This window comes from Dasypus novemcinctus, chromosome 3, assembly GCF_030445035.2.
Source record: "Dasypus novemcinctus isolate mDasNov1 chromosome 3, mDasNov1.1.hap2, whole genome shotgun sequence".
NCBI lineage: Eukaryota > Metazoa > Chordata > Mammalia > Cingulata > Dasypodidae > Dasypus > Dasypus novemcinctus.
Genome location: NC_080675.1, coordinates 93416439 through 93436511, shown reverse-complemented (window position 1 = coordinate 93436511; position 20073 = coordinate 93416439). Strand labels below are relative to the sequence as shown.

The following is a 20073-nucleotide window of genomic DNA, read 5'->3' as shown; positions in this document are numbered from 1 at the left end:
AATCTTTGAGATAATAAAATAAATATTTTAAAAAGTAGCAAAGAGATAAAAGAAGGAATAGAAACCATAAAGACACTAAGGGAAGCAGCTGTGGCTCAATCAGTTGGGCTCCCATTAACCATATGGGAGGCGCTGAGTTCACATCCCAGGGCCTCCTTGTGAAGGCAGGCTTGCCCATACACTGCGGAGAGCTGTAGGCCTGGGCACCGCTGGGCACTGCCTGGCCCACAAGCACTGCAGAGAGCCAACTCAGCAAGGTGACACAACAGAAAAGGGAGACAAGCAAAAATGGAGAAAAGCTTGCAGTGAACAGACACAGAGAGCAGACAGCAAGAAAGCCACAAGGTGGGGGGGGGGGAATAAATAAAAATAAATACAGATACAGAAGAATGCACAGCGAATGGACACAGAGAGCAGACAGCATGCGAAAAGCCTCAAGGGGAGGGAATTTAAAAAATTTTAAAAGGACACTAAAAAGGAAGATTAGGGGGTTTTGGAAAACAACCAAAGAGTATATAAAAATGAAAAAACAGTAAATGAAATTAAAATTCAACAAATTAAACAACAAAATAGACAGGGAGATTCAGGGCTCAATACAGATTCTGGCTGTATGAACAGCCAGAAGATTTAAGCCTTTGGGATACATATTTAATGGGTAGAGTGACAATTATAAGTTCAAATAAAAGGGACAGAAGAGCCATGTGTAGGAAAATTATAAATTAGTCCAACCCTGATATATTGAGGGATAGGTTATCATATATTTCAAGGTAAGACCCATGACAGTGTGCTGAATTCCTGGGACTCTCTGACCTGCCTTTAGGGTCTAGATGTCTCTAGAATGCTCAGGAGGCTCCTGCTTGAGGCACTGTTTACTGTGGCAGTCAGTGAGATCCCCCTAAAATGCGCATAAACTTAACCTCTGGAATGAGCTCCTGACTCACTTTGAAATCTCTTAGCTATAAAAACACATTTGTATTTAATATTTCCCCCTTTTGGTCAAGATTTTTTTCCAAATGCATCATTAATTGTCACCTGGTAATAATTCCTCAGTGCCAGGGAGGTTTATCCCAAGGAGTCATGTCCTACTCTGGGGGAAGGTAGTGAGTTTATATGCTGTTTGGCTTAGAGAGAAGCCACATTTGAGTAAGAAGGAGGCTTTCAGGAGATAACTGTTAGGCAATGTATAATACTAGGCTAAGTTTCAATTTCACAAGAACAAGGTTCATCAATATCAAGGGCCTAGTATATTGGGCTGTCCTCATTTGCTAGGCACTGCCCATGTGCTCTGGAAATTCTTGCCACTCTATTCGAGAAAGCAGCTGGATTCTCCAGGATGGAACTTCAATATTCTTACAGTTTTTCTGTGGGTCTCCACCCACTGAGATGACACCCCATAACCACTTGAACACATTCATATTCCATAGAGGAATGACCCAGGTGCACCCCTTCCCACACATCCCACCACCACCAACATGCCATACCAGTGATCCTTCTCTGCCACAGTTGTGACTCCTCTGCAATCCTAAACCTCCCCCAAAATAAAGCCAAAAATAAATAAATTAATTAATTTTTCATTATGTTTTTCATCACCATAATATGTTATCTTTTTTTGTACAGTGACAATTTTTTCTGTATGCTCCCCCAATGTCTTACTGTTTTTATTTTCAAAGAAGCTTTAGGTTACAGAAAAGTCACATAGAAAATATAGGGGATTCCCATATACCTCCATCCCCCCTCACATTTTTCCCTGTTAAAATAACATCTTACCTAAGTATGATACATTTGTTACAATTGATGAACAAATATTTAAGTGTTGCCACTACATGGTCAATGATTTACATTTCAGTTTACATTTTGTACTGTACACTTTTATAGGTTTTAACAAATTTTTAAATGGTCTATATCCATCATTACAAGATCATGCAGAACAATTCCAATGCCTGAAAAAAAAAATGCTCCTTGCTTCATCTATTCTTCCATACCCCTTCCCTCAGAACCCATGGTAACCAATAATTTTCCATTTTTGAAGAATAAGGTACATAGTTACATGCATTAATATTGAGGTCTTGACATATTGATTCATCTTCTTTTATTAGGTACTGCCTATGTTCTCAAAAGACTCTTGCCCACCTATTTGAGAACCTAGTAGGACTCCCCAGAATGGGAGTTTAAAATTTTCTTATTTATTGTGTGGGTCTCCTCCCACTGAGATAACACCCTATGACAAGATGAGCACGTTCATATTCCATAGAAGCATGCCCCAGGTGCACCCTTTCCCATGATATCCCCCAACCCCAATGCCCTGCACCAGTAAACCCTCCCTGCCATATGGTAAAAGAACATGCCCACCATTGATTGCATTATACTTTTCACCACAGACCTACAAATCCCCAGACTTCATCTGTTCTTTCCTCCAGCCCTACCCCCAGTTCCATGGGTAGTAAAGCCCAACCACCCCCACCTTGCTCAACCACACATTCCAGCACCATTGACTCCGTTCACATCCCTACATGACAATCGCCCCCATCCACAGACAAACAACCCCTTTCCACCTTATCATAGATTTAGCCCATACTGAGCATAGACTCACCAAACTCTATTCCCTTTCTGACTCCTGATCACCTATTTTCCAAATTTGCTAGGGTCATATTGGTGAGGTCATGCAGTATTTGTCCTTTAGTAAATGGCTTACTTCACAACAAAAGATCTTCAAAATTCATCCATGTTTTCCCATGTGTCAATACTTCATTCCTTCTTATAACTGAGTAATATTTCATTGTATGTATATACCACAATTTGCCTATCCATTCATCTGTTGGTGGACACTTGGGTTGCCTCCAACTTTTGGCAATAGTGAATAATGCTGCTATGAATATTGGTGTTCATGTATCTGTTCATGTCACTCCTTTCAATTCTTCTGGATATATACCCAGCAGTGGGATTGCTGGATCATATGGCAGTTCTTGATGAACCACCAAACTCTCCTCCACAAAGTCTGCCCCTTCCTCATTCCCACCAGCAGTAGATGAGTGTTCCCTTTCTTTCACATCCTATCCAAAACTGGTACTTCTCTGTTTTTTTCATAGCCACCAGTCCAATAGGTGTAAGATGATATCTCATTGTAGCTTTGATTTGCATTTCCTGAAGAACTAATGATGTCGAGCATCTTTTCATGTGCTTTTTAGCCATTTGTATTTCCTTTTTGGAAAAGTGTCCACTTAAATCTCCCGATCATTTTTTTATAAAGCATTTTTAATTGAAATATATCATTCATACATAAATACACATAAACAATAAATTATAGTAAAGATTGCAAACTTACAAAATAAACATACATAACGTCACACAGGGGTCTCATACATCACGCCTCCACCAACACTTTGCATTGGTGTGAAACTTGACCATTTTTTAAACGGGTTGTTTGTCTTTATATTTTCAAAGTGTAGGATTTCTTTATATATGCTGGATATAAGACCCTTATCTGATAAATGTTTCCCAAATATTTTCTCCCATTGTGTAGGCTGACTTTTCATTTTCTTGGCAAACTCCTTTGAAGTGCCAAAGTTTTTAATTTTGAAGAGATTCCATTTATCTATTTTTTCTTTTACTGCTCACCCTTTGGGTGTAATGTTTATGAAACCATTTCCTACTTCAAGATCTCATAGATGCTTCCCTACATTATCTTCTAGGAGCTGTATGGTCTTGGCTCTTATATTTAGACCTTTGATCCATCTTGAGTTAATTTTTTTATAGGGCATGAGATAGTGATCCTCTCAGTCTTTTGGACATGGATATCCAGTTCTCCAAGCACCATTTGTTGAAGAGGCCATTCTGTCCCAGTTGGGTGGGATTGGTGTCCTTTTTGAATATCGATTGACTGTATATGCAAGGATCTCTATCAGAACTCTCAATTTGCTTCCGTTGGTCAGTACATCTATCCTTGTGCCAATAACATGCAGTTTTGACCACTGTAGCTTTGTTGTATGTTTCAAAGTCAGGTAAGTGATTCATCTAATTTTGCTTTTCTTTTTCAATATGTATCTGGTTTTTGGGGCCCCTTGCCCTTTCAAATAAATTTCATAATTGGCTTTTCCAATTAGGTAAAAAATGCTGTAATTTTTATTGAAATTGCATTAAATCTGTAAATCAATTTGGGTAGGACAGATCTCTTAAGGATGTTTAGTCTTCTAACCCATGAACATGAAATATTCTTCCATTTATTTAGGTCTTCTATAATTTCTTTTAACAATGTTGTGTCATTTTCTGTGTACAAGTCCTTTATATCTTAAGTTTATTCCTAGATATTTCATTCTTTTAGTTGCTATTGCAAATGGAATTTTTTTCTTGATTTCCTCCTCAGATTGCTCATTATTGGTATCCAGAAATGCCACTGATTTTTGTGTGTTGATCTTACATCCTGCCACTTTACTGAACCTGTTTATCAGCTCTAGAAACTTTGTTGTAGATATTTCAGGGCTTTCTATGTACAAGATTATGTCATATGCTAATAGTGAAAATTTCATTTCTTCCTTTTCAATTTGGATGCCTTTTAAATCTTTTTCTTACCTAAGTGCTCAAGCAAGTACTTCTAACACAATGTTGAATAACAGCCATGAAGTGGGCATCCTTGTCTTGTTCCAGATCTTAGAGGGAAAGCCTTTAGCATTTCACCATTGAATATGATGTTAGCTGTGGGTTTTTCATATATACCCTTTATCATGTTGAGGAAGTTTCTTACTATTCCTATCTTCTGAAGTGTTTTATCAAGAAAGGATGCCATATTTTGTCAAACGCTTTTTCTGCATCAATAGAGATGATCATGTGATTTTCTTATTTAGATCTGTTAATATGGTATACTACATTGATTGATTTTTGTACATTGATCCATTCTTGAGTACCAGCAATGAAACCCATTGGCCATGGTGTATAATTCATTTGATGTGTTGTTGAATATGATTAGCAAGTATTTTGTTTAGGATTTTAGCATCCAAATTCATTAGAGAGATTGGTCTGTAGTTTTCTTTTCTTGTGGCATCTTTATGTGGCTTTGGTATTAGGGTGATGTTGGCATCATAGAATGAGTAATAGTGTTCCCTCCACTTTTTTTTTTTTTTTTTTAAGTTTAAGCAAGATTGGTGTTAATTCTTTCTGGAATGACTGGTAGATTTCACCTGTGATGCCGTCTGGTCCTGGGCTTTTCTTGGTTGGGAGGTTTTGTTTTGGTTTTGGTTTTTTAAAGATTTATTTATTGATTTCTCCCCCCAAACCCCCACCCTCCGTTGTCTGCTCTCTCTGTCCATTAGCTGTCTGTTCTTCTGTGTCTACTTGTATGCTCATTAGACAGCTCTGGGAACCGATCCTGGGACCTTCCGGAGTGGGAGAGAGGTGATCATTCTCTTGTGCCACCTCACTCCCTGTTCTGCTACATCTTCTTATTGCCTCTCCTCTGTGTCTCTTGTTGCGTCTTCTTGCTGCGCCAGCTCTCCACATCAGCCAGCACTCCTGCCCAGGGCGGCATTCCTGCATGGGGTGGCACTACCACATGGGCTGGCATTCTGTGTGGGCCAACTCAGTGCATGGGCCAACTTGCCTTCACCAGGAGGCCCTGGGCATCAAACCCTGGACCTCCTATATAGTAAACAGGAGCCCAACTGCTTGAGTCACATCTGTTTCCCAGTTGGGAGGTTTTTTATGATAAATTCAATCTCATTACTTGTGATTGGTTTGTTGAGTTGATCAGTTTCTTCTTTCATTAATGTAGGCTGCTTGTGTGTTTCTAGAAATTTGTCCATTTCATCTAAGTTATCCATCTTGTTGGCATACAACCTTTCAAAATCCTTTTATGATACTCTTTATTTCTGTGGGATTGGTGGTGATATTCCCTCCATCATTTTTTATTTCATGTATTTGCATCTTCTCTCTTTTTTTCTTTATTTTTCTAGCTAAGAGTTTGTCAATTTTATTAATCTTCTGAAAGAACCAGCTTTTGGTTTTGTTAATTTTTTCATGTGGTCATTCAATTCCCTGAGGCCCTGCTTCTTCTTCTTTTTTTTTTTTTTCCTATTTCTTCAACTTTAATGCTTTTTTTTTTTTTTAGGATACTTAGATTATACGAATGTCACATTAAAAATATAGGAGAGCAGGGCCCACTGGATGGAACATGGGAGAGTGTGGGCTATGATGTGGACCATTGACTATGGGGTGCAGCGATGCCCAGAGATGCAATCCAGGTGCAATAGATGTGTTATGATAATGGGAGAGAGTGTTGCTGTGGGGGGAGTGGGGGGTGGGGGCAGTGGGGTTGAATGGGACCTCATATTTTTTTAATGTAATATTTTTTTAATGAATTAAAAAAATAAATTAAAAAATATATATATATATATAAGGGAGGGAAGTGGACTTGGCCCAGTGGTTAGGGCATCCGTCTACCACATGGGAGGTCCGCAGTTCAAACCCCGGGTCTCCTTGACCCGTGTGGAGCTGGCCCATGCACAGTACTGATGCGCACAAAGAGTGCCCTGCCATGCAGGGGTGCCCCCCCCGCATAGGGGCGCCGCACACGCAAGGAGTGCGCCCCGTAAGGAGAGCTGCCCAGCGCGAAAGAAAGTGCAGCCTGCCCAGGAATGGTGCCGCACAGACGGAGAGCTGACACAACAAGATGACACAGCAAAAAGAAACACAGATTCCCGTGCCACTGACAACAACAGAAGCAGACGAAGAAGAAGACACAGCAAATAGACACAGAGAACAGACAACTGGGGCGGGGGTGGAGGGGAAGGGAAGAGAAATAAATAAATAAATCTTTAAAAATATATGTATAGGGGATTCCCATATACCCAGCTCCCCACACCTCCCACATTTTCCCACTTTGACAACATCCTTCATTAGTGAGTACATTCATTGCAATTGATGTATACATTTTGAAGCATTGCCACTGAGCATGGATTAAAGTTAGCATTGTAGTTTACACTCTCTCCCACCCAATTCTGTAGGTTATGGTAAGATTTATAATGGCCTGTATCTGTTGTTGCAATGTCATTCAGGACAATTCCCAAGTCCCAAAAGTACCCCCATATTACACCTGTTTTCCCCTCTCCTTGCCCTCAGAACCTCCAGTGGCCACTGCCTCCCCATCAATGATAAATTTCTTCCATTCCTAGAAACATAGTAAGTCTATAGTATAATACCAGTAAGTCTACTTTAGTCCATAGTTCATTCCCTAATCCTGAGGATTCTGGGATGGTGATGTCCACTTCACCTCTAATTGAGAGGGGACTGTGATCCCATAGGTCTGATGGATGGGACTCTCTTGCTTGCCATTGTAGATTCTCTCAGTTCCTTGGTATCATAGTTGTCCATCATCACCTCCATGTTATTTGTCCTGGGTGAGACCAATGAACTGGAAAGCACTGTTCCTTCTTTTACATTCTTTTGTCTTTCTGTTCTCCTGTCTTTTTCAGTTCAGAAGTTCTGTCCTCAGAATCACTAATTCTGTCTTTGAGCAATTCAAATCTGCTGTTATATGCCTCTAATGTATTTTTAAGCTCATCCACTGTGTCTTTTCATTCCCATAAGCTCTGTTCCTGTTCTTCGCAGACTTTCAAGTTGTTCTTTATGCTCACCCAATGTCTTATTAGTATTGTTTGTCTCTCTAGTTATATTTCCCTTCAATTCTTTAAATTGATTTAGAAGATTTGTGTGAATATCATTGATTAGTTGTCTAACTCATTCTATGACCCCAATGTCACCCTTACCGATGCCACAAAAAGACTCATACAAAAAAGAAAAATATATGACAACATGGATGAATCTGGAGGACATTATGTTGAAAGAAGCAAGCCAGACACAAAGGACAAATACTGTATGATTGCATTACTAGGAACAAAATATATTGTGTAACATATTGTATGATTTTTAAAAAAATTATATGTATCCACTACATTTAATTGAGAAATGTATGTTTTTATCCAACTATGTTTTCTTTTTGTTTTTAAATTATTGTTAATATTTCCAATTTTTAAATGTACAAAATAAAGTTAAAAAGAAAAAGAAAGACTACAGACCAATCTCTCTAATAAACCTGGATGCTAAAAGAGTTAAATATTTAGGAATAAACTTAACCAAGGACATAAAGGACCTGTATTCAGAAAATTACAAAACACTGCTAAAAGAAGCCAAAGAAGTCTTAAATAGATGGAAGTACATTCCATGTTCATGGGCTGGAACACTAAATATTGTAAAGTTGTCAATTTTACCCAAAGTGGTTTACAGATTCAACACAACAATCCCAATAAAACCCAATATCCTTTTTTTTTTTTTTTCAGAAATGGAAAAGGCAATTGTCAAATTTATTTGGAAGGGTATAGGGCCCAAAATAGCAAAAAAAAAAAAAAATCTTTTAAAAGAATAACGAATTTGGAGGACTCTCACTTCCTGACTTTAAAGCATATTACTTAGCTACAGTGCTAAAAACAGCATAATAATGGCATAAAGACAGACAGACTGACCAATGAAACTGAATCAAGACCCTCACATCTACATTCAAGTGATTTTTCACAAGGCTCTCAAGCCCTCCCAGCTGGGTCAGAACAGTTTATTCAACAAATGGTGCTGGAAGAACTGGATATCCATAACTGAAAGAAAGAAAGAGGACCCTCATCCCACATCTTATACAAAAAATTAACTCAAAATGGATCAAGGACCTAAATATAAAAACAGCAAGCATAAAACTCCTAGAAGAAAATGTAGGAAAATATCTTCAAGATCTTGCAGTAGGCAGTAGTTTCTTAAACCTTACAACCAAATCGCAAGCAACAAAAGAAAAAATAAATAAATGGGGCCTCCTTAAAACTAAACACTTTCGCACCTCAAAGGACTTTGTCAAAATGGCAAAAAGGCAGCCAACTCGATGGGAAAAAATATTTGGAAATGACATACCCAAATACGCAATTTTTTTGTTTTTTTGTCGTTGTTGTTTGTTTGTTGAAGGACTGGGGCCAGGGATTGAATACAGGACCTCGATTGTGGGAAGCTGGCACTCAACCACTGAGGTACATCAGCTCCCCTGAGTTGGGTTTTTTGTTTGTTTGCTTGCTTTTTGTTTTGTTTTTTGTTTTTAGGAGGTACCAGGGATCGAACCTGGGACTTTCCATTTGGAAAGCAGGCACTCAACTGTTTCAGCCACCTGCTCTCTGATAAGGGTTTATTTTTTTATTTACTTATTTTTTTAAAGATTTATTTTTATTTATTTCTCTCCCCTTCCCTATCCCCCCTCCCCCAGTTGTCTGCTCTCTGTGTCCATTTGCTGCGTGTTCTTCTGTGTTTGCCTGTATTCTTTTTTTTTTTAAGATTTATTTATTTATTCATTTCTCTCCCCTCCATCCCCCACCAGTTGTCTGTTCTCTGTGTCTATTTGCTGTGTCTTGTTTCTTTGTCCGCTTCTGTCATTGTCAGCAGCATGGAATCTGTGTTTCTTTTTGTTGTGTCATCTTGTTGTGTCAGTTCTCCATGTGAGCAGCCCATTCCTGGGCAGGCTGTACTTTCTTTTGCACTGGGCAGCTCTCCTTACGGGCGCACTCCTTGTGCGTGGGGCTCCCTTCCACCGGGGACACCCCTGTGTGGCAGGGCACTCCTTGCACGCATCAGCACTGCGCATGGGCCAGCTCCACACGGGTCAAGGAGGCCCGGGGTTTGAACCGCGGCCCTCCCATGTGGTAGACGGACGCCCTAACCACTGGGCCAAGTCCGTTTCCCTCGACTGTATTCTTGTCAGGGGCACCCGGAATCCGTGTCTCTTTGTTGCGTCATCTTGCTGCATTAGCTCTTTGTATGTGCCGCCCCATTCCTGGGCAGGCTGCACTTTTTTCACACTGGGCAGCTCTCCTTATGGGGTACATTCCTTGCGCGTGGGACTCCCCTATGTGGGGGACACCCCTGCATGGCACGGCACTCCTTGTGTGCATCAGCACTGCGCATGGGCCAGCTCATCATGCGGGTCAGGATGCCCTGGGTTTGAACCTTGGACCTCCCATGTGGTAGGCGGACTCTCTATCTGTTGGACCAAATCCACTTCCCTGATAAGGGTTTAATATCCATGATATATAAAGAGATACTACAACTCAGCAATAAAAAGACAAACTACCCAATTAATAAATGGGCAAAAGACTTGAATAGACATTTGTCCAAAGAAGAAATACAAATGGCAAAAAAGCACACGAAAAAATGTCCAGCATCACTATTGAATAGAGAAATGCACCTCAAAACTACAATGAGATATCATTTCACACCTATTAGAATGGCCACTATTAAAAGGTCAGAAACTACAAATGTTAGAGAGAATGTGGAGACATGGAAATGCTTATTCACTGTTGGTGGGAATGTAGAATGGTATAGTTACTGCAGAGGACTGTTTGGCAGTTCCTAAGGAAGTTGAATATAGACTTGCCATGTCACCGAGCAATATCACCACTAGATATATTCCCAGAAGAAATGAGAGAAGTGACACAAACAAACATTTGCAATCAATGTTCATAGTGGCTTTATTCACAATTGTCCAAAGATGGAAATAACTGAGGTGTCCATCAGCCGATCAATGGATAAACAAATTTGGTATATACACACGTGGAATATTATGCAGCTGTAAGAAGAAATAAACTTGTGAAGCAAATGACAACATGGATAAATCTGGAGAACATTATGCTGAATGAAGCAACCCAGACACAAAAGGACACATACTGTGTGATTGTACTATATGAACTAAATACATTGTGTAAACTCATGGAATTAATCATTAGAATATAGGTCACCAGAAAATAGAGTAAGAGTAGAGAATGGAAAGCTGAAGATTAATCTGTGCAGAATTGGTTAAAAGATTGCTTTTAAATCTTTGGAAATGAATAGAAATGGTAAAAGCACATCACAGTGTTTGTAACTAGCAATGCTATTACATGGGTATGACAGTGGTTATGAGAAAATCTAAGGACATGTATATTACTAGAAGGAAAACTTAAAAATGTAACATGGGACTGTATAGCACAATGAAACTTCATGTAAAATACAAATGAGGTAGTAGTGCATATATGACTGTTTTTATAAAATAGAAATGCAAATAAACTAGAAAGACAAAAATAGAATAGCAGATGTGCATAGCAGGGGAAGCATAGAGAGATTGAGAGGCGATGAGTTTTTTGTCTGTCTGGTTTTTGTTCATTATTATAGTAATTATTGGAATAATGAAAATGCTCTAATAATGATTGAAGTGATGAATGCACAACTATATGATTATACCAAATACCATTGACTGTACATTGGATGGATTTATGCTTTATTAATATATCTCAATAAAACTGATTTGTTAAAAAATATACATCCCCTTTTATGCAGGAAAAAAAAGAAATAATACTCATGTCTAATTTGGTAAGGATCATTTAAAACAAAATGACATGTAAGATTAAAAGGGTTGATAACATGAGAAATGGGGGAGAAATTGATCTATGTGAATATTGTGTTGCTTAGAAGAATTTTTTTTTTTTTAAGATTTATTTTTATTTATTTAATTCCCCTCCCCTCCCCCGGTTGTCTGTTTTCTGTGTCTTTTTGCTGCATCTTGTTTCTTTGTCCGCTTCTGTTGTCGTCAGCGGCAAGGGAAGTGTGGGCGGCTCCATTCCTCGGCAGGCTGCTCCCTCCTTCGCGCTGGGCGGCTCTCCTTATGGGTGCACTCCTTGCGCGTGGGGCTCCCCTACGTGGGGGACACCCCTGTGTGGCACGGCACTCCCCACGCGCATCAGCACTGCGCATGGGCCAGCTCCACACGGGTCAAGGAGGCCCGGGGCTTGAACCGCGGACCTCCCATGTGGTAGACGGATGCCCTAACCACTGGGCCAAAGTCCGTTTCCCTAGAAGAATATTATTGATTAACTTAATATTTTGTTAAGCCAGGGATGCATGTTAAAATTTTTAAACTACTAAAAGAATAAAAATAAAATGTATAACTACTAAAATAAAAATGGAAAAATGGAGATCAGGGATAAACAACAAAGAAAAACTGATCAATTCAATAGAAGGCAAGAAATTGGGAAAGGAAAAAGAGGAAAAAAGAAGAAATATCATGGTATAGAAAGTACAACATAATATAGTACAAATATATCCTAAAATGTAAATAATCACAATAAATATGAGTTATATACAGTTATAAATATATTATATCTAATTAAAAGACAGAATAATCCAAATTGGACACAAATACAAGCCAAAGCAAACACAAGTTGTTTAAGAAAACATACTTAGTGATCCAAAAAGGTTGACAAGGTGAAGGGGTGGGAAAACATATACCAGAAGATAGTGTTGTATATTAATTTCAGACTAAATAGACTTTAAGGCAAAAAAAAAAAAAAAAAAAAAGCAGTGTGCAGGATAAAGAGGGTTGTTACATAACAATAAAAGGAAGAAGGAATTTATAAGAGTTTTGACTCTGTACACATCTATCCATATAGCTTTCAAAGATATAAAGCAAATAATGACAGACCTACAAGAAATAACTAATAAATCACAATCATAGCTGGAGATTTTAAGACACCTTTCTCAGAAACTGACATACAAATAAAATATTTTTTAGGCTTTAAAATTTTTGAACACAATTAACGTGCTTGATCAAATATCAAATCTGAACAAATATAAAATCTGATACCTAAAAATTAGAGAATATACATACTGTGATGGTTAGGTTATTGTGTCGACTTGGCCATGTAATTGTGCCCAGTTGTTTGGTCAAGCAAGCACAGGGCTAACTGTAATACAAGGGCATTTATGGACTTTAGTCACCATTGACTTTACTGCAGTGGTAAATCATAAATAGCTGGTTATAATTACATCTATCAGGGAGGTTGCCATCAGCAATGAGTGACACTTCACCCAGTCAGTTGAATGCCTTAGAAGGGGAAGTGATTCCACCACTGAGAGAGAATTTCCCAGCTCTTCTTTGGGCAGCCAACATCTCCTGGAACTCGTCAAGAACCTTCATTGGACTTTCTTTGCAGCCCCTGGTTGCAGCCTGCCTGCAGAACCTGGACTTGTGCATCCCCACGGCTGCATGAGAGACTCTTATAGAAACGCATACTATTGACAGACATCTCTTGTTGATTCTGTTTCCCTAGAGAACCCTAACTAAGGCACATACATTCCTTTCAATACATATAGATCACTTACAAAAACTGATCACCAAAAGACAACAAAGCAAGTCCATACAAATACCACCAATACCAGGTTTATCTGGGCTTCAGGAGGGGAAGGATTACTTCAGAAAGTGTTCCCATGCAAGAGATGCTTGGTCTGATCTTTGAAATACAAGTAGCAGCAGCCAAGTTGCTAAGGTTGGAAAAGCATCTCGAGTAAGAAGAAGAGCATTTGCGAAGGCATGGAGGTACAGGAGAACATGGGGCTTTCAAGATGAGCACAGGTTTTGGTTTGGAGACTAGGATATACAGAAGGAAAAATAATGGGAGAACACTGGAAAGTAGGTGAATGCAAGATCAAAAGTGTGCTACAGTAGGAAATGTACCTGTTACTCTGAAGGCTATTTGAAGTTATCAAATAATTTTAGTATAGAAAAGATTATATAATCTTTCTGCAGTTTTCAAAGATCACTCTAGCAGACTAGGGAGAAATAAGGGGAAAAAGATTAAAATCCAGATAAGAGTTTTGTTTTTTTTTAAAAAAGTCACGTTAAGGCAATGGCAGAAAAAGGAGGAAATGAATTCACAAGATATATTTGTAGCAAAATTATAGAATTTAGGGTGAGAAGTTGGAGAGAAAGTTGCCCAAAGATCACTCCCAAAACTCTGGCATGGGTGACACCAAGGAAATGATGATGCAATTCACATAGACAGGAGTATACAAGGATGAGCATTTGGGCAGGAGTGGCCCTTCGGGGTGGAAATTTGAGGGGGGGATATGTTCACATTTTTTCATACACCGATCATGTTATCTTAAATTTATTTGAATACGAGTAAATTCACTTGATTCAAAACTCTCGAAAATGTATTAAAAAGATATATGGGGAAGCGGCTGTGGCTCAATCAGTTGGGCTCCCTTCTGCCATGTGGGAGGCCCTGGGTTCACATCCTGGGTCTCCTTGTGAAGGCAGGCTCGCCGGCACGCTGCGGAGAGCCCCAGGCCCAGGCGCCGCAGAGTGCTGACTCAGCAAGGTGATGTAACAAAAAGGGAGACAAGCAAACACGCAGAAGAACGCACAGCAAATGGACACAGAGAGCAGACAAAACACAAAAAGCTGCAAGGTGGGGAGGGGGATAATTTTTTAAAAAGACATATGATAAAGAATCATAGTTGTCAATTCCATCCATGCCTCCCCAGGTCCACCCCCTGTAATGAGTACCACTTTAATGGGTTTCTGAAGAACACAGGAATTTTAACACATTGCCATTAAAGCATTTAGGTGGGGATCTTCAGTAAATAGTAGGATAAATGGTTCTGGGAATCAAGAGACACCCGGGTTTATTATACACATTGTGTCAGCAGTGTAGGGGTAAGAGCTGAAGTTGTAAGCACAGACAAGGTCCCAAGGGAAATGAGAAGAGTAAGAACAAAACTCTGTGGAACACCAGGGATGAGGAGTGAACAGAAGGTGAAGAAGTGAGGACGAGTTGAGAAAGTCTCTTTCCAAAAAGTAGACACTATGATGGAAAGACCTGTGGTTCGCTGTGTTCAACCACCACAGGGTGCAGTGCCTAACACAGTGCCTGCCACCTAGTAGGTACAAAATAACTGTCAGGATGAAGAACTGTTAAATAAGAGAGATGAAGTAGCCTTTAGAATAGTCAGGACCAGAGGAAGATTGTTTTAACTGGAAAACAACATTTTCCAACTCATGTGCATACGAAAAGAACCGTTAAAAAGAAAGCAGTAGGACCCAGCATCTAAGATTCCCCTCACCCATGATGCAGCATGAAAACAAAGAATGAGGGGAGGTGACCAAACTCAGTCCTTGGGACTCCTCCTTCCTTGCAGCTTCTCTTTGCTACCCTGTGAACAGAAAGCATGCCTTCCCACTGATAATAAAACAGCCAACTGTCACAGAGCTCGTTGCTTCCTATGTATTTGATTTGCGTTGTGTGGAAGAGTTCATTACACGCTCTTCCTTGAAAGCCTGTAGGGGCTTCACCTCACCTCCTGTGAATTGCTTCAGGATGTTTCCATTCTGTTTCTTTCCCATATAGATATTGCTAGCTTTTCCTGCTAAAAATTGGCAAAACATTTAAAATCTGCATATCAGTTTATATAAATGTATTCCCTAATAGCACCAACATCATCAGCAAACTACTGAAAATTAATGAAGGCCCTATGTTTGAACACAGCTAAGAGTCTATTCTAGTCTGTCTACACCTGCAAGGCTTTAAGGAGTCTAGGCTCAATGTCCATGTTCCTTGTCATTCCTTGTTGAGCCTGGCGCCTGGGAAAGTTGTGAGGGAACAACCATGTGGTTTTCTGGCTTCCGAGGCTTTCCGAGGCTTGAGGTTTGTTTGAGCAAGGAGGTACCAAAATGAGAAGAATCCATTGCAACCGCGTTTCAACGACTATCTTCCTGACTTCCCTTCAACATACCTGCTGGCGCTATTAGTTGGAGTTTTTGATGTTGTGCATGAAAGAAATGGTTGTTTGTGGGAGGAGTGGAGGGTGTGGGGAGTGGGGTATATAGGAACCTCTTAAATTTTTTAAGGTAACATTTGTACGATCCATGTATCTTTTTTAAAAAAAGATAATAAAATTTAAAAAATAAAATAAATGGTTATAGAGAAGCCTTAGGTGGGAGTTTGTGAGGCAATATTATATTTGCTGAATACAGCTCCAGAATTTTTACACATATTTTATGGCAGGAATTCCTCCTATATTCATGATGGAGTAGATGCTAGGGAAAAGCCCCAAGAAGCTGTTTACAGCCAAAATGATATCCACCACAAAGTGTTACCTCTGAACTTCAGCGAATGTCATACTAAAATTTGTCATGTGGACGCTCATGCAACCTTGAGTGATGGAGTAATAGTCCAAGTCACAGGTTTACTGTCTAACAGTGGACAGCCACATCTGCCTCCCTTTTTTTTAAATTTAAGCTTTATTTTTAAAAATCCCCTTATTGTCATTTTTGAGAAGTGTACAAAGGAAGTAAAGTAAATGGGTATGCTCAACATATGTTCTTTATCCAAGCTCTTCTCCATTATTTCTTTCTCCCTACCTCTCCCCTCCCCCCCCCCCCCCCCGCCCCGAAATGGCTCCCTCATTGTTTTCTGCTCAATTTTTCTTTAGGAGGCACTGGAAACCAAGACCAGGACATCCCATGTGGAAGGTGGTCACTCAACAGCTTGAGTCACATCAGCTTTCTGCTCATTTGTTTGTTGTCTGCTTGTTGTTTACTGATTGTCTTCCTCATTGTTTTTACTTTTTTTTGTTGTTCATTGTCTGCTTGGTTGTTTTATGTAGGTTTTTTGTTTGTTTGTTTGTTTGTTTTTAAGCCTTCCCACAGTTCATTAGAAAGAATGTAGACATTAAAAAAGATCCCCACTGCCAAGAACACAAATTGAGATTTTCAGCCCTGGTTTAAGGGGAATAAAAAAAAATCCAATAGCGCATTTAAAATTTACTGTTTAAAACTCATTTGCCATACTTTCAGTGCAAAATCAAATTTGGTTTAAGGTACAGACTCTCAAGCAACAATGTACAGCCTTTCCTTGCCCTCCATGCTAAGAGATGGGAAAGCCTAAGGATTAAGTAATACCAAATGTACAGGCTACCAAAACCATCTAAGTTAGGGCATTCACTAGTTTTAGCTAAGATACATCTGGAACATTGACAATTGATCACTTACATACAGTAATGTGGAGTAAATTTTTTGAAAAATAAAACTTTAATGGAACAACCCTGAAGGATATAGCAGAGGTTAACAGTTAAAGGTGTCAGCCTATTTGTTTCAGCCACTTTGAGTCCATGTTCTAAAATTAAAAATTTAGTTATCTTTCTCTAAGCGGAAGGCTTCCTATCATGTCAGTATCTATGTTATGAAGAAAGGAGACTTAGGTGAAATATTTTTATTTATAACATCTGCTGTCTCAATTGCCTAGGATCTCAACAGCTTCATGGAAGTCTGGGAAATTGTTCATGCATGAGGTTACTGCCTTAGCTGACTTAAATTTACCCCATACAATGGCACATATCAACCCTTAGTGAAGCCTTTCATAAAACAAGCAACTTGAAAAACTTGTGTTAAAGGAAGTGTATTAGTCAGCCAAAGGGGTGCTGATGCACAATACCAGAAATTGCTTGGTTTTTATAAAGGGTATTTATTTGTGGTAGGGGCTTACAGATACCAGGCCATAAAGCATAAGTTACTTCCCTCACTAAAGTCTATTTTCATGTGTTGGAGCAAGATGTCTGTCAACATCTATGAGGCTTCAGGCTTCCTGGGTTCCTCCATTCCAGGGTCTTGGTTCTCTTTCCTCTGTGTGCTTACTTCCTACAGTTCCAGCTTAAAGCTTCAGCATCACATTCCAACATCAAAACTCCAACATTAAGAACCCTCAACCCTGTCCTTTGCAATGCCTTTTATCTGCGAGTCCCCAACCACCAAGGGGCAGGTACTCAATGCCCTACACTGATAAAAGAATTTTACTTGATTAAGTAATCAAGTAAACCTCTGAATCCAATATAGTCTCATATGCCCAGAGGCAAAGACCAGTTTATAAACATAATCCAATATTTCTTTTTGGAACTCATCGATGATAGCAAACTGCTACAGGAGGCAAATACAGCATCTGCTGTTAGAACTATCAACTCAGGAATTCTCTCAATCATGAAATCGTGCAGAGAAGTTATTTTTCTTTCTCAAAATCCCAATGAAGACAATATTCCTTACTCCAGATCTGGCATTTTTCATCATCACTGTCTTTTGAATCACCGTCTGCCCCATTTGTGGTAAATCTACATCCTCATCACCACCCATGTTGTTCATCATCTAAGAGCAGTGGTTAAATTTAGATGTGTTCATCTGAATCACCTTCCCAGTCTTTCCAATTATTAAAGTCCACACTTGGCCAATTGAGCTTTGCCCTTTCTTTTGTTAACCTTGGCCATGACTGGCCAGATTCTCATTTTGGTAAACAACATAAGATTGATCTGTATGTTCTTTTTTGCCTGGAATCCTTTGGATCAATACAATGAATAAGACTAATTTCATTTAAATGTTTAAAGTTATCACTTCCTCCAAGAAAACTGAATGTAAGTTTGGATTTGTCAAAATTTACATTAACATCTTTACTGTCTTCAGTACAAAATTCAATAAAGTCACAGATAGTCCCTTCGACTATACCACTTTGCAGAAGCAGGCTGCATTGTGAACGGGGCAAGGGGCGGGTGAGCAGGTAGTCAGTCAGCCTCTCTGGCTGTAGTTGCCAGGGAAACACTCCTCTCTGGTGGCGACTTTGGTGTTTTCTTACCAGTAGTGGCCTCTTCGCACTTCCCCCAATTGAAGAACCACTTATTATTTTTGCTCCTCTTCTTTACGAGGCACTGGGAACTGAACCCAGGACCTCTTATTTGGGAGGCGGGCACTCAATTGCTTGAGCCACATCTGTTCCTTCCATTATCTCTTTAATTTTGCAGATAATCACAGCTTTTTCTGAAAGGAGAAGGCAAAATTTTTCCACGGGGACTGATATTCTGAGCTTTTCTGGGAATGTTAGCTCTAGCCCCTTAGTTCAACAGTTTTTTGAGAGGATCTTGCTTACCTGCTCCCTAAACACCTGCTTTACCTGTTTCTTCCTCAAGGTGTAGATGAAAGGATTGAGCATTGGGGTCAACACAGTGTTGAGCAGCGCTACCATCTTTTTCCTGTCCTCCCCATGGCCTCCCTTGCCTGACTGGACATACATAAAGATGCAGCTGCCGTAGAGGAGAGACACAACAATAATGTGGAAAAAGCAGGCTGAGAAGGCTTTCTTTCTCTCCTTGGCTGAGGGGATGTGGAGGATGGTGTGGAGGATGTGGCCATAGCAGGTGGCTGTCACAGGCAGAGTGCCCAAAAGCTGAAATTTGCCACAACATAAACCAGTTCTATCTGACTTGTGTCTGCACATACGAGTTTGAGGAGAGGAAAGTTGTCACAGAAGAAATGATGAATGATATTGGGGCCACAGAATGGCTGCTGAATTATAATGAAACTTGGAGCAATGATGAGAAGGAATCCTGCCGTCCATGAACAAAGGACTAGCTGGACACAGACCCCTTTGCTTATGATGGTGGCATAGCACAAGGGATTACAGATGGCCTCATACCTGTCAAAGGACATCACTGCCAGGAGATAAAACTCTGTCGTGCCAAGGAGGAAATAGAGGAAACTCTGTAGGAAGCAACCTGGGAGGGAGGTGGTCTTCCTTCCAGTCAGGATGTTGGGCAGCATCTTGGGGAAGATGATGAGGTGAAGCAGATCTCCAGGACAGCGAAATTACAGAGGAAGTAGCACATGGGGGTGTGGAGGCGCCTGTCCGTGAGGGTGATGACCACGATGAGGAGCCTCCCCATGAGAGTGAGGAGGTAGGTCAGGAGGAGCCCCAGGAGAATGAGCATCTGCTGCTCACAGGCATCTGTGAGCCCCAGCAGGACAAACTCAGTGACACTGGTGCCGTTTCCCATGGCTCTCCGTCCTCTGTAGGGAACAGTCAGAGGTGGTCCGCATCAAGAGTTGTGATGTTGTGGGGATCTGAGGACAACTGGAAGTAAAAGGAAAGAGGGATGAGGGTCAATTTAAGCTGTAAGAGTATATTTGAGCTCCCGTCTCCTCACTATTTCTCCTTCCTTAAAGGGCTGGTTGTCCAAATTGCTCAGAGGGTCTGCATCCCGATAGTCAGAGAGTCTTGGGATATTTTTGAAAAATTCTGCTTTCATCAATTCTATTTCCATATCTTTGTTTATGTTAGAAAATATTTTAAATGTTTCCTTTTTCCCCCTTATATCAGATTGTATCTTTTCCCATATTCCTCCAAATGCTGGAAGGAGTCTCCCAAGTCTATTACA

At 39.9% G+C, this 20073-nt stretch overlaps 2 pseudogenes; both read right to left on the bottom strand.

Moving 5' to 3' along the window:
* Positions 1-17873: 17873 nt before the first annotated feature.
* On the bottom strand, positions 17874-18393 carry LOC101432680 (prostaglandin E synthase 3-like; annotated as a pseudogene).
* Positions 18394-18758: 365 nt separating this feature from the next.
* Positions 18759-19692, bottom strand: LOC101432230 (olfactory receptor 6E1-like; annotated as a pseudogene).
* Between the last annotated feature and the right edge of the window lie 381 nt (positions 19693-20073).